The following is a 12,982-nucleotide window of genomic DNA, read 5'->3' on the forward strand; positions in this document are numbered from 1 at the left end:
ATTTGGGTCCTTTCAGCAAGATCTTGCTAGTGTATGCAATGGTGTCAGCGTTTAGAAGCTGATTATGGGACGGATCCCTGGATACAGCAGTCTCTAAATGGTCCATCCTTTCATCACAGCTACGAACTTTGTCTCTGTAGCTCCTTCCCTGGGTGTTTTGTTCCCAATTCTAAGAAGGTGCACAGTGTCCACACTTTGGTCTTCATTCTTCTTGAGTTTCATGCGTTTAGCAAATTGTATCTTATATCTTGGGTATCCTAAGTTTTGGGCTAATATCCACTTATCAGTGAATACATATTGTGTGAGTTCTTTTGTGATTGTGTTACTTCACTCAAGATGATGCCCTCCAGGTCCATCCATTTGGCTAGGAATTTCATAAATTCATTCTTTTTAATAGCTGAGTAGTACTCCATTGTGTAAATGTACCATAATTTCTGTATCCATTCCTCTGTTGAGGGACATCTGGGTTCTTTCCAGCTTCTGGCTATTATAAATAGGGCTGCTATGAACATAGTGGAGCATGTGTCCTTTTTACCGGTTGGGACATCTTCTGGATATATGCCCAGGAGAGGTATTGCTGGATCCTCCGGTAGTACTATGTCCAATTTTCTGAGGAACCGCCAGACTGATTTCCAGAGTGGTTGTACAAGCTTGCAATCCCACCAACAATGGAGGAGTGTTCCTCTTTCTCCACATCCTCGCCAGCATCTGCTGTCACCTGAATTTTTGATCTTAGCCATTCTGACTGGTGTGAGGTGGAATCTCAGGGTTGTTTTGATTTGCATTTCCCTGATGATTAAGGATGTTGAACATTTTTTCAGGTGCTTCTCTGCCATTCGGTATTCCTCAGGTGAGAATTCTTTGTTCAGTTCTGAGCCCCATTTTTTAATGGGGTTATTTGACTTTCTGGAGTCCACCTTCTTGAGTTCTTTATATATATTGGATATTAGTCCCTTATCTGATTTAGGATAGGTGAAGATCCTTTCCCAATCTGTTGGTGGTTTTTTTGTCTTATTGATGGTGTCTTTAGCCTTGCAGAAGCTTTGTAGTTTCATGAGGTCCCACTTGTCAATTCTCGATCTTACAGCACAAGCCATTACTGTTCTATTCAGGAATTTTTCCCCTGTGCCCATATCTTCAAGGCTTTTCCCCACTTTCTCCTCTATAAGTTTCAGTGTCTCTGGTTTTATGTGAAGTTCCTTGATCCACTTAGACTTGACCTTAGTACAAGGAGATAGGAATGGATCGATTCGCATTCTTCTACATGTTAACAACCAGTTGTGCCAGCACCATTTGTTGAAAATGCTGTCTTTCTTCCACTGGATGTTTTTAGCTCCCTTGTCGAAGATCAAGTGACCATAGGTGTGTGGGTTCATTTCTGGGTCTTCAATTCTATTCCATTGGTCTATTTGTCTGTCACTATACCAGTACCATGCAGTTTTTATCACAATTGCTCTGTAGTAGAGCTTTAGGTCCGGCATGGTGATTCCACCAGAGGTTCTTTTATCCTTGAGAAGAGTTTTTGCTATCCTGGGTTTTTTGTTATTCCAGATGAATTTGCAGATTGCACTTTCTAATTCGTTGAAGAATTGATTTGGAATTTTGATGGGGATTGCATTGAATCTGTAGATTGCTTTTGGCAAGATAGCCATTTTTACAATGTTGATCCTGCCAATCCATGAGCATGGGAGATCTTTCCATCTTCTGAGATCTTCTATAATTTCTTTCTTCAGAGACTTGAAGTTTTTATTATACAGATCTTTCACTTCCTTAGTTAGAGTCACGCCAAGATATTTTATATTATTTGTGACTATTGAGAAGGGTGAAGATGGAACTCTTCTGACCTCCACATGTGTGCTGTGGTGTGGGCATGCACACATAGACAGATCCGCTAAACAAGTAAATGTAAAAGAAAGCAACCACCAGCCTTTTCACATTTGCATGTTAATGTAATCAAAGACCAAATGCACGCGGCTTCCCTCTCCATCTTCTCCCTTCTCTCAAGGGGCAACCGCCATCTTCCAGGACTGTATTACGCAAGCATATATGTGCTTAAGGAAAAAAAAATTAATTTCTACCCACCTATAATTATCTATTGCTACTTGCGGGACATTGTTCCAGGAGCTCTCCTGCAGACAGCAAAATCCTCGGATTCTCAAATCTTTTGTTTAAGAAAAGCGCGACATTAGCATATAACCTGTGTATATCTCACCTCTGGATTATTTATAATGTTGAATATAATGTAAATGCTATGCAAATGGTTGTTCAACTCTATTGTTTAAGGCATCCTGGCAAATGTTCAGTAGAGACATGATTTCTTTCTGAACGGTTTTCAGTCCACTGTTGTTTGGCTCCACGGATGCAGACGAGAGGCTCTGTAACTCATTTTTCTAATGTTTTTACAATTGCAGTTTTAAGGTCTGATTTATCTGGAATTCATATTCGTGAGAGGAAGAAGGTAGGGATCCATGCTGAACTTTTCCCCAGATGACTACCCCGTGACGGGATGAACTGAAGTCTTTTGAATAAGCCACTTATGAGACTGATGCTCCCAGAAGGCCGTGCTGACACGTATTAATGGGGAGGCTAGAGAGAGGAGGAACCTCAGCTTTGGCTCTGTCTTCTTGAGAAGTTCAGTTCAGGTTACAAACTTGCATAGCGCCTGACTGAAGCAAAGCCCAGCAGCTGAGTTGGTCTCTTTCGTAGCTACCTGGGTGATTGATTCTTCCCTTTCCTTAACCACTTGACCCTCGCCCCCTCCGGCTCTTCCTTCCTTGGCACAGGGCACTCTGAGGAGGGTGGTTTTCTTTAGCCTTTCCCCTCTGACTAGAGGGTTCTCTGTGGGTTCCTACTAGTTGGGCACCTCCCAGATCTCACTGCTCACTTAACTAGCAGACACACTTCTCAGTGGATGCTCAGATTTCAGGCATGGAGAAAATAAAGTTTAATTTAAGACAGTCAGGCTTAAGCTTCTTGCTTGAAATCTCACTTTGACCAAATGCAGGATCAGCCATAGGCTAGCCTCTGCTTACAGACTGTGAACTCTTGCCTACCCAGGAAACTGTCATCAGAAACCAGCAACTCTCAGGGCTTGTAGGTGCCCTGTTGCCAGTGCAAAGAGAGGTCCAGGTGTCCCCAGTGGACTCAAGGTCAGGGACACTACCTTCAGTGTCTACATTCTCTGCACTGCATTGCCTTTCAGGTGCGGGGATAGGGTGGGGGGCACTGCTGCATGCTGTGCTGTGAGCTCAGTCAACAGAATTCCATCCCCCTGCCTGGCTTTCTGGCTCCCCTGGTACTTTCCAGAGGCACATGCCCACTCTTGATGCTAGACACCCACGGTTGTATCAATAGTAAAGAGCACCCAAGCCTGGATTTCTCAGTGAAACTGACCAGCAGCAACAGCAGCAGCAGCAACAACAACAACAACAACAGCATGTGTATGGGATGCCTCTTGCAGGCCTGTCCCGGTCTGTTCTGGCTCCTACAGTGCTGGGACCAGTACATTATCCCATTCATTCTTCACAGGCCACCTGGATAATTGTTTTCTTTTTCTAAATCTAAGCGCATTCAAAAAGAAATGACTTTGGCTTGGCATGTGAAAGGGACCAGGACATGACTCTGTTGGATGTTTGTGACTTGAAAAGAACACAGGAGGCTCTTTGGAGGTGACTGCCCCAGTCAGAAGCAGAGAAGCGGCTCCCCATTCTTGAAGTCAAAGAGAATGGTTTCAGCTCATTTGTCACCCTCACGGGTGCCAGATGGAGGTAACCCGGCTAAATGGAAGTATTCGAAGGATTCGCCTTTGGTTAAGATGAATGGTCTTGGTTCTGGTTCTGGTTCTGGTGTGTTTTGGGGTGGGGGTGGGGAGGGAGTTTTGTGAGGAGAACTTGGTGGAGTTGGGATTAAACTCAGGTCAGCAGGTTAGCATGACAAATGCCTTTATGTGCTGAGTCATCTTGGGGGGAGGGGAGCTGGACTTCAGGTACAGCCACTCAGGAGACCAAAGGGGTCACCGTTCGGGTCTTGCCTCTGGAGATGTTCCTAGAGAGTCTGAGACCCAGCAAGGCTGGGACAATCTAGAGCTGGCTCAGGCCACAGAAGGCACAGACCCCAGTGACTTCTACCATCTTGATTGGGTCAGGAGAGTGTGCTTAACGAGGAGCAAGCCTGCCTTTGCAGACAGGGGCTGCACACATTGGGCTCAAGGGCCAATGGGAAGAGTCAAGTCTACACAGCTCTGCATCTTCAAATTCTCACTGTTTCCTCGAACTGAGAAACAAGTCCAGATAGCAAACCCTAGGCATGATGCTGGTGCTGGTGCTGGTGGTGGTGCTGGTATTGGATGCTGATGTTGGTGCTGGTGTTGGGTATTGGTGTTGGGTGCTGGTGGTGGTGCTGGTGGTGGGGTGGCAGTATATGGGAAGAAAAGTCTGAGAAGGCCATTGTATGCATGTGTGGGAGTATTTTGATATTTTAAAGTTTTTTTTAAAAAAAACTTTCATGTTTTCTTTTTCCTTTGACAAATGTCATTTCCTTTGCTTTCATTAAAAAAAGAAAACAAACAAACAAAAAAAACCCCAAAACCAAATTCATACTTTCACAGATCCTAAACTGGTCTCTAACACTGAGTACTTGTTGGGAATCCTTAAGGTTCAAAACAGAGATGGCTGGGTCCCACCCTAAGTAATTTTGATTTAGTGGGTTGGAGCGTGGACTGCCCTGGAGATTATAATTTGTAGTTTAGGCTGAGAGCCCCTATCCTGAAGGAGTGAGTGCTAGAGAGGTCAGAGGAAAATGATGCCAAATCTGGATTTCCCCGGGAGGTCGCCGGCATTTGTGGGCTGCGGACTGGATAACTCGAAGGGACATCATTTACGAAGGCTGTAATGTGAAGGGTGCCTCCTGGATTTGTGTAAGTCTGGGTATATAATTTATGTATCTGCAGATACATAATTTAAATACTAATTGCATCTGTTAACTCTAGCCCTCTGGGGGAGGACAAAATGACAGTCATTATGGAGGGTACACAACATTTTAGAAAGCTTAGCTTCTATCAGCTGAGATTTTCAAAGGTGATAAAGGCCAGGGTACAAACAGAAAAGAACAAAGCAAAGAAAACAGCGTCAGGAGCCGAGCATCAGGCAGGAACTGTGAGACGCAGGGGACAGGGATCCGAGCATGGGCAGTGGTGGGGAGCAGTGTGTGAGAACACACAAGTCACACAGCCAGATGTCGGCGAGGAAAGGCCGCTCCCTCCCTTCCTATATCCAGCACACTGCCTGGCTAGCCGGAGCTCGGTGACCATGTGCTGAGAGAATAAATCAAGGGACAGTCTATTTCCATGATTAAATTGATCCATAACTACAGATCCACCATTTATTTTTGGCTCTTCTTTTCTTATTTACTTACATTGCATTTGTTTAGTTGTCCATGTGTACACACAGCATGACACATATGGGCAGGGCAGAGGAGTCTGTTCTTCCTTCTACCGTGTGGGTCCCAGGGATAGAGTCAGGTTATTGCTCTTGGTATCAAGTACCTCTGTCCTCTGAGATAACCTCACTGGCCCTAGTAATGTATTTTTGAGACAGGGTCTTGCTATTGTAGCCCAGGCTAGCCTCACATTGGCCATCCTTTTGCCTCAGAATCTTGAGTGCTGTGCTTAGAGGAATGTGCCACTATGTCCAGCCTCAAACTATTATTACTGTACATTTTTGAAACATTGGAGAATGTTGCAGACTCCTCCCTCCCTTCCTTCCTCATCCTTAAATACTTTGTATCTGGCTTCTAAACACAAGAGCAACGAAATCTCACTTAAAGTTACAGAATGCGAGAGAATGGTGACAGGGCTGTACAGTACTCAGTGTACAGTCCAGAGCTGCCTCTCTCCATTTGTCCCTTTTATCCGTTGACCCCCGTATGTAGTAAAGGCTATCCGTTAAGCCCTGTATGTCACTCAGTTTTGTGCCTGCCCTTGTGAATTCACAGATCACAGCATCTCTCTTCCCTAAACCTGTTCATGTCCTCCAGAGAGAAACTTCCCCTCTAGTTTCTGTGTGTACTGCCCGAGCCCAGAGTTGTTGCCCACTCTAGGTCACACACTTTGTCCACCCAAGGTCACACACTGTCCATCCAAGGTCATCAAGGTCTCATACTTCATGAAGGGCTGAGATCCAGTCACCTTCAGCCTCTACTCCAAATCTCACACATTGCCCCATCTTCCAACTTCTGGAGGACTCTGCACCCTTTCCCCAAGCCAGCTGTCTGTGCACCCCCCCCCACACACACTGTTTTGCTTGCTTCAAGCATGCTAGGTGAGGGCTCTCGCACTGAACCAAGTACCTTACATCTTACCCAGTACCCCCAAGACCCCTGCCAATGTACTACTGGGATATTGGGTCTAAAGACACTAAAGGAAGATGGAGACAGGCAGCTGAAGCCGACCTCAGAAGCAATATCTTGGAGCGGTCCCCAGGAGGAACCTTCTTGAAGTGGATAATTAAGATTGGGAAGGGTTGTAGGGCTTGAAAGGAGCCCAGGCTAGAGAACTTGAGAAGACTGGGTGGTCCCAAGTCTTTGTGGAGAGAGAGGTTGAAGGATTACGTTTAAAAAAGATTTTTATTTTTAATTATGTATATGTGAGTGTCTTGTGTGTAGGTGTGTGCACATGAGTTCAGGTGCGGACACAGCCCAGAGGCATCAGATCCCCCAGAGTTTGATTTATAGGCACCAGTGGGCTGCTTCGTGTGTATGGGCGTTGGGAACTCTCAGAGGTCCTCTGTAAGAATAGTGCAGACTCTTAACTGCTGAGCCATCTCTGCAGCCTCCAGGTATGTTTGTTAGAAGGTTTGGAGTGGGCTGTTCTTGTTTTGACTTTTTAATTAATTAATTAAAATTTCAAGACAAGGTTTTTCTGTGAAGCCCTGGCTGTCCTGGAACTAGTTCTGTAGATCAGGCTGGCCTCAAACTCACAGAGATCCATCTGCCTCTGTCTCCCAGGTGTGTGCCTCCACTGTCGGGCACCACTGCCTGACTGTTTTTCCTTTATTTATTTTTTTTTAATAAAGTCCCCCTATATTTCCCAGGCTGGCTTTGAACAGTAATCCTCTCAGAGCTGGGCTTACATTCCTATCTGCTACAGTCTCCATACTGCTTCTTTTCCTGTATCTACCCTTTTATTTTGTAGCCCTAACTGGTCTGCAAGTAACATAGACCAGGCTAGCTTAATTTACAGAGATCCACCTGCCTCTGTCTCTAGAGTACTGGGATTAAAAGCATGTACCAGTACAGCCACCTATCTATCTGCCTTTTTGAGAGATTTTTGTTTGTAGAGAGCTGTTTCACCTAGCTCAGGCTGGTCTCAGGCTTCCTACACAGCTGGGAATGCCGATGAACTCCTGAGCCTTCTGTCCCCACCTCCTCAGTGTGGGTATTACAGGTGTGCACCACCACATCTGGGGCTTTTTCCAGAGACGGTAGACAAACTTATATTCAAGAACTGTGCATCATTCAAATACAACTCCACATATAGACTGGCTTCAGGCAGCTTGACTGTGTTCTGGGTATTGTATGTATGTATCTATGTATGTATGTATGTATGTATGTATGTATGTATGTATGTATGTATGTGACTACATTTGGATCAAAAAATAGTACAGAAACCCTGTGTTATAAACTAAGACCCTGTACTAGGCCCCAACGGACTGGACTAACAATCAAAATGGAGTCACCCACTTCACCGTTGTGTGTCACTAATGGGAAATTAAGTTGTTATCTGGGAGTGAGGCTGGTGGGGAGGGAGCTAAACTTCCTAACCAGGCCAGTTTCAATCTCACAGTGAAGCCCATCCCTGTAACCTGAGGTTAAAGGATCAACTATTTTCTTTTGTTCTGTCTTGATAACTCTGTCTCTCACAGAAAGTCACTCTTGAATGTCTAATTCGCCTTTCCTTCTTTGTCTCCTGCCCCGTCCAGCCCTTTTCTGGAGTGAAATCTTTCCTGATTCCAGAACGACAAAATGAAGGTACTTTATTCCTCGGCAATCGTGAGGGCTGTGAATACCCACAGGAGGGACAGGTGGTCCTGGAGGACTCCCCATGGGCTATCAGAGCAGGGCTCTGGGGCTGGGAAGGACCACTGAGGGCATTCTCCATTTCCTGCTGTGAGCACAGAGGACTCTTTGGTGGGTGAGGAGTTGGCAGGAGCCAGAGAGTGTCATATAACTATCTACTGAAGTCCCTTGTCTCTTCGGGCCTAAGCCCAGCTTCTCCACTTGTAAATGGGGCAGCAGACAAGGCCTTCATGGCAGTTACACTCACTGATGCTCCAGGAGCTCCAGTCTTCTGCTCACCCACCGGGTCTATGACATTTGTGCAATGGCAGCCTGGGCAGAGGAAGACATTGAGAAAATGTCCTAGGTCACACCAATGCTACCCACCCCAAAGACATGTCCCAGAGAGTGGCAGCAGACTAGAGTCAGTAGGCACAGAACAGCCAAGTGTGTGAGGTGTGGGTGAAACGCAGGTTTAAGGCTGGGTTGTCTGCAGCTGGAACAGGCTCTACAGTGGCAGGGATGGGGTGGGGCTGGGAAGGGCCTGCGACTGGGTGGGCTGGGGTAGAGTTCTGCAGAGCCTTAGAACAGGAACGTTAAGACTGTTGTCCTGGGATTCGTGATAGCCCTCAGGTCAGTGAAGGGACCTGGACTGTCATTTATTGAAGCGTTCATTGCTTGACTGTGATGGTTAAATATTTAGACAGATGGCGTGTGGGTTACCTTTTGGACCCTTGTCACAGGCCTGACTGGAGTTCAGGGACGGTGCCATCAGGCCCGGCACATGGCACCTTCAAGCTTATTGTCTGAGAGAGTCAGATGGAAGCTGGGGAGGGGCTGAGGAGAAATGATCAGGTTGTGAGAATCATTGCCAAGAGCTGCAGGCCATCCCTAACTTTATGGCCCAGTGTGCTCCAGACACAAGCTGCTGCAGAGTTAGATAAACGCTGGGATGCTGGGCTTGGAAGTGGAGCCACATGAGGGACAGAGCATGGGACCTTCCAGAAAGAAAGAGAACCTTCAGGACTTCTTTCTGACCCATTAAGGAGAAGCTAACTATGAGGCTGTCATAAGAAGGGGAGGAGGGGAGGAGAGGAGGAGAGGAGGAGGAGAGGAAGGGAGGATGCTCTGTCTCCAGCTCATTCTGGTTTAACTGTGACCCAGGAGATTCCGCTCACCTCACAGGCTTTCTAGGCCAGGCTCAAGGAGCTGTCTGCCCTCTGGCTAGTGGACAAAGGGCCCTCATGACATAAGCTGAGGCACTAACTGGTCAGTAGAGCAGGTGTTGATAAGTGCTTGGAGTGGAATGTCACCCAAAGGAAAGAAAAATGCAGAAGATACTTGAAGCTTAAAGAAAAAAGTATCAGAAGTTTAAGAGGTCGGAGATTCTTTCCAAATCCTTCCCACCTCTCAGAGCAGGAAGACTGTGAATTTGGCACCTGGAGTTTCTCTAGCCTCTTGAGGAGCAACGCGGCTGTGTGCCCCATCCCCTCAGATTTGCCTTTCCTTGGCAGAGAACACAGTGTCTGAGATGGGCTTGAGGTCATCTTTTCCCTCTGGCAGGGAGATTCTGAAAGCATGAGCTAAGCGCTGTGGGGGAGAAGGAATGTGCATCGTGGACTTGTTGGGCATCCCATTCTGGAAAGAAGCCGGTATGGGCACAGCCTGCTCCATGGGCCTCTTGGAACAGAAGGAGGGACTCTTGGGAGGTGGCTAAGTCACTTTGGTTGTCTGGAGCCCTTCTGATTAAGGAGAGGTTTCGAGCAAGGCAGAGCATTTCCAAGGGCTCAGCTGGAGGGACCCAAATTTGTGCTGCACATAATGGGGTAACAGCTATTTGAAAAGAGGACTCTTGTTCCCAAACACTTTCCAGCAAGCTTTATGGAAGTGGAGTGACTATCTTGGAGGAGCTTTGAGGTTACACCTCAGTCTGGGAATACAGACCGGAGGACAGCAGCTGCACTGGAGAGACGGGTGGTTTAAGAGGCCCTGACTCTGGGCTTACCTTCTTCAGCACCTGCCACTTTCCCAAGCTCTTCCTGTCTCCTCTCCCCACTTTCAGCCATCAACTGAGTGTGTATCAGATTCTTGGAGTCACTGTAAGAAGTGACCAGTTTTCAACAATCAAAATGTATTTTTAGACTTCAGGGACCATGAGCCCCAGAGCAAGAGGTTCCAGGGTCATGCTGTCCCCAGAGGCTCCAGAGAGAGTCTTCTGGTTTCTTCCTGCTTCTGGTAACTCCAGGAGGCTCTCAGCTTGGGCCTGAGTCAGTTTATGAATAAGAAATTGGGCTTTCCCCCTTCTCTGACCTGTTCTCTGCCCATATGCAAGGTGATTTTAAGTCTTTAACTTAATTATTCTACTTTTTCAGATAAGGTCACACTCACTGGGGACTTAGGATAAGGATGCGTGGTTTGAATTAGGCTGGTGAGATGTTTATTCACATGAGGGTTTTTGTGAGCATGTTCTGGCTGGGCCAGGTCCTTAGACAGGACAGTACAGCACTCTCTACTATGAATGAAGTCCTATAGGCCTTAGTTTGGTTGTCTGCAGAAGTGGCTGGTGAACTCCAGGGTCTCCTCTTTCTAGCATATTCCCAACGCAGCTCCTGTTAGCCCCTTGGCATCTGTGATGGTGGCTTTGGCCTATTCTAGGGTTTTACAAATATGTGTGCATATGCGCCCATATGTATCTTATAGTAGTATAGTACAGTCAGCCCTGCGCTTCTGAGGGTTCTACATCTGAGGGTTTAACCAATTGCAGACAGAAAACAGAAACAAATCATCCCTAGTCTGTGTGTAAAGCGTGTGATTAGAGGTTAGAGGTGCCATTGTCCGTCTAGGTGTGTCCAACCTTCTGACACTGCAACACGAGGCTGGCATCTACAGCGTTCACTCTCAAGAATGGTATAGTTGAGTTAAAAAAAATTCATCAAGACACTCTCGTAAGTGATCAGTTAAGTGCATGGGCTTTATGTTGGGCTGTTGGTTGGCAGTATCTGTGACAAGGCAGCATAACAGCCATCTATAGGCCAGTACTTGTATCAGATGTTAGGAGTGACCTGGAGGTGATTGGGTGTATGCAGGAGGATGTGCAGGCTCTATGCAAATATCACAGCCTATGTAGGGAGCTAAGCACCCATGATTGTGGCATCTGTGATAAGTGGGGCTCAGTGTCTGCGTCTTCCCCGTCTCTAGGCAATTCTGACTCGGGCTACAGTAAGCACATCATCACTCTAGGTACACAGAGAGGCTCTGTTCCTGATAAGCTGCCCTCTCTATAGCCAGTGAGTCTTCACTTGGAGAAGCCGGAGGCAGAGATAATGGACCAAGGAAACTAATGATTTGGTAAGATCATGTGATCTTTCCATGTCATCTAAAAATTTAAATTTCAGTATTGCTTGAAAAAGAATTGATGTGTCTGGCAGCCCCAATATACCATATTCTCAGGCCTGGGGCCAAAAATAAACCACCCTGATACCCTGAGACAGGACTCAGCAGCTAGCCCTAGGTCCCAGTCCTCCTCAGTGTGAGTGGTGAGCCCCCTCATTTGCATCACCTCACCAGCTGCTATAGGGATTTTGGACTTCAATTTCTATGTGGGGGTCAGGGGGCGCGGCATACACTATACAGCCTGAGGTAATGGCTAACTTCATTAATAACTACATTGATGAGGCCATGGTACCCAGATATATAGACCAAATATAGTCTGGATGCTGCTCTGAAGGTTTTGTTATTGTTTGTTTTGTTTGATTATTGTCTCACTATGTATCCCACAGGTATCGCTTCCATCTGAGAGTGGCCTAGCTGTGAGCGCCTTTTCAGAAACAAGGAAAGCACATCTCTTAGAGACAGTTGTAAGTTCTCACTTTGATACATGTTCTGGGCATGCCAGGATACAGGGATTTCTTTGTGAATGGCCAGGCTGGAGGGGAATGCACGGTTGGAGACCTCATTCTTCCACCGAGAGAGAGAGAGAGAGAGAGAGAGAGAGAGAGAGAGAGAGAGAGAGAGAGAGAGAGAGCACATTTTCTGATGCAGACTGGGAGCTATGCCTTCAGAGATGGAGGCGGCAGCTGAGTAATATTATTATATTAATTATAACTAATAAATGGTAATCAGTCCAATTGCCACACTGGTGTTATTGGCAGTATTTACTGAGTGTTATTACATATCACGAGGCCCTTCCGAAGTTTTGTAACTGCATAGTGTGACAAGCACTGTTTTCATTATACTGTTGCAGTGACAGAACATCCCAGGAAGGAACGACTTGATGACGTTTATTTGACCCCAGGCCACTTTATTCTGGGTGTGATTATCTGTGAATGTCACCCTCTGCTCCAGGTGAGCCACCAAAATCTTACCTGAGATTCTGAGTCCTGGGGCATCTGCAGTCCCGTGAGCAATGCCCTCCCTCCCCATTCCCATAGCCAGACATTAAATGCCAGAGATGAAATTCTGGTTTCTTCACTGAGGGACCAGGACACATTTTGCAAGTGGCCACAGGTCTCTGCCTACGTGTGACCTGTGTGGTCCCAGAAACCATCATAACAATCCTGTCTAATGACCTCTGGTGACAGCGGCAGTGCCCTAGCTCATCTTGCTGTACATTAAGTCTGCCATATGTGGCTCCTTAGCATTCAATATGTGGTTAGGACAAATGAGGGATTGAATCGCTAATTTCCTTTACATTGAACTAGTTTACATGAATAGATACACGCCCTCACATAAGTGAGCCGCACAGCTCTCCAACGAAGGAGATTCTGAACTTGGGCTGTGGCTGGGTTTGGGATTGAGATACACGCTGTGATACACGTGCTCTGATATATGTCTCATAGAGGGATGCAGCCAGAAACAAAATGCTCGCTAGTTTGTTCTCCACCTTAAGGGTTTCCTAGGGTTAGGCACAAGTGGGGTGGGTTCATCCCCA

General features: G+C 46.5%; 1 long non-coding RNA gene across 1 annotated transcript; it reads left to right on the forward strand.

Annotated features, from left to right (window-relative positions):
• Nucleotides 1-7,983: 7,983 nt before the first annotated feature.
• LOC147005792 (uncharacterized) lies at nucleotides 7,984-12,398 on the forward strand. Its single transcript, XR_015044830.1, has 3 exons — nucleotides 7,984-8,025; nucleotides 11,832-11,909; nucleotides 12,296-12,398. It is a non-coding gene; the product is annotated as an uncharacterized LOC147005792 (long non-coding RNA).
• Nucleotides 12,399-12,982: the final 584 nt, after the last annotated feature.

Source organism: Mus caroli, unplaced genomic scaffold, assembly GCF_978045245.1.
Source record: "Mus caroli unplaced genomic scaffold, Mus_caroli_1 scaffold_2, whole genome shotgun sequence".
Taxonomy (NCBI): domain Eukaryota; kingdom Metazoa; phylum Chordata; class Mammalia; order Rodentia; family Muridae; genus Mus; species Mus caroli.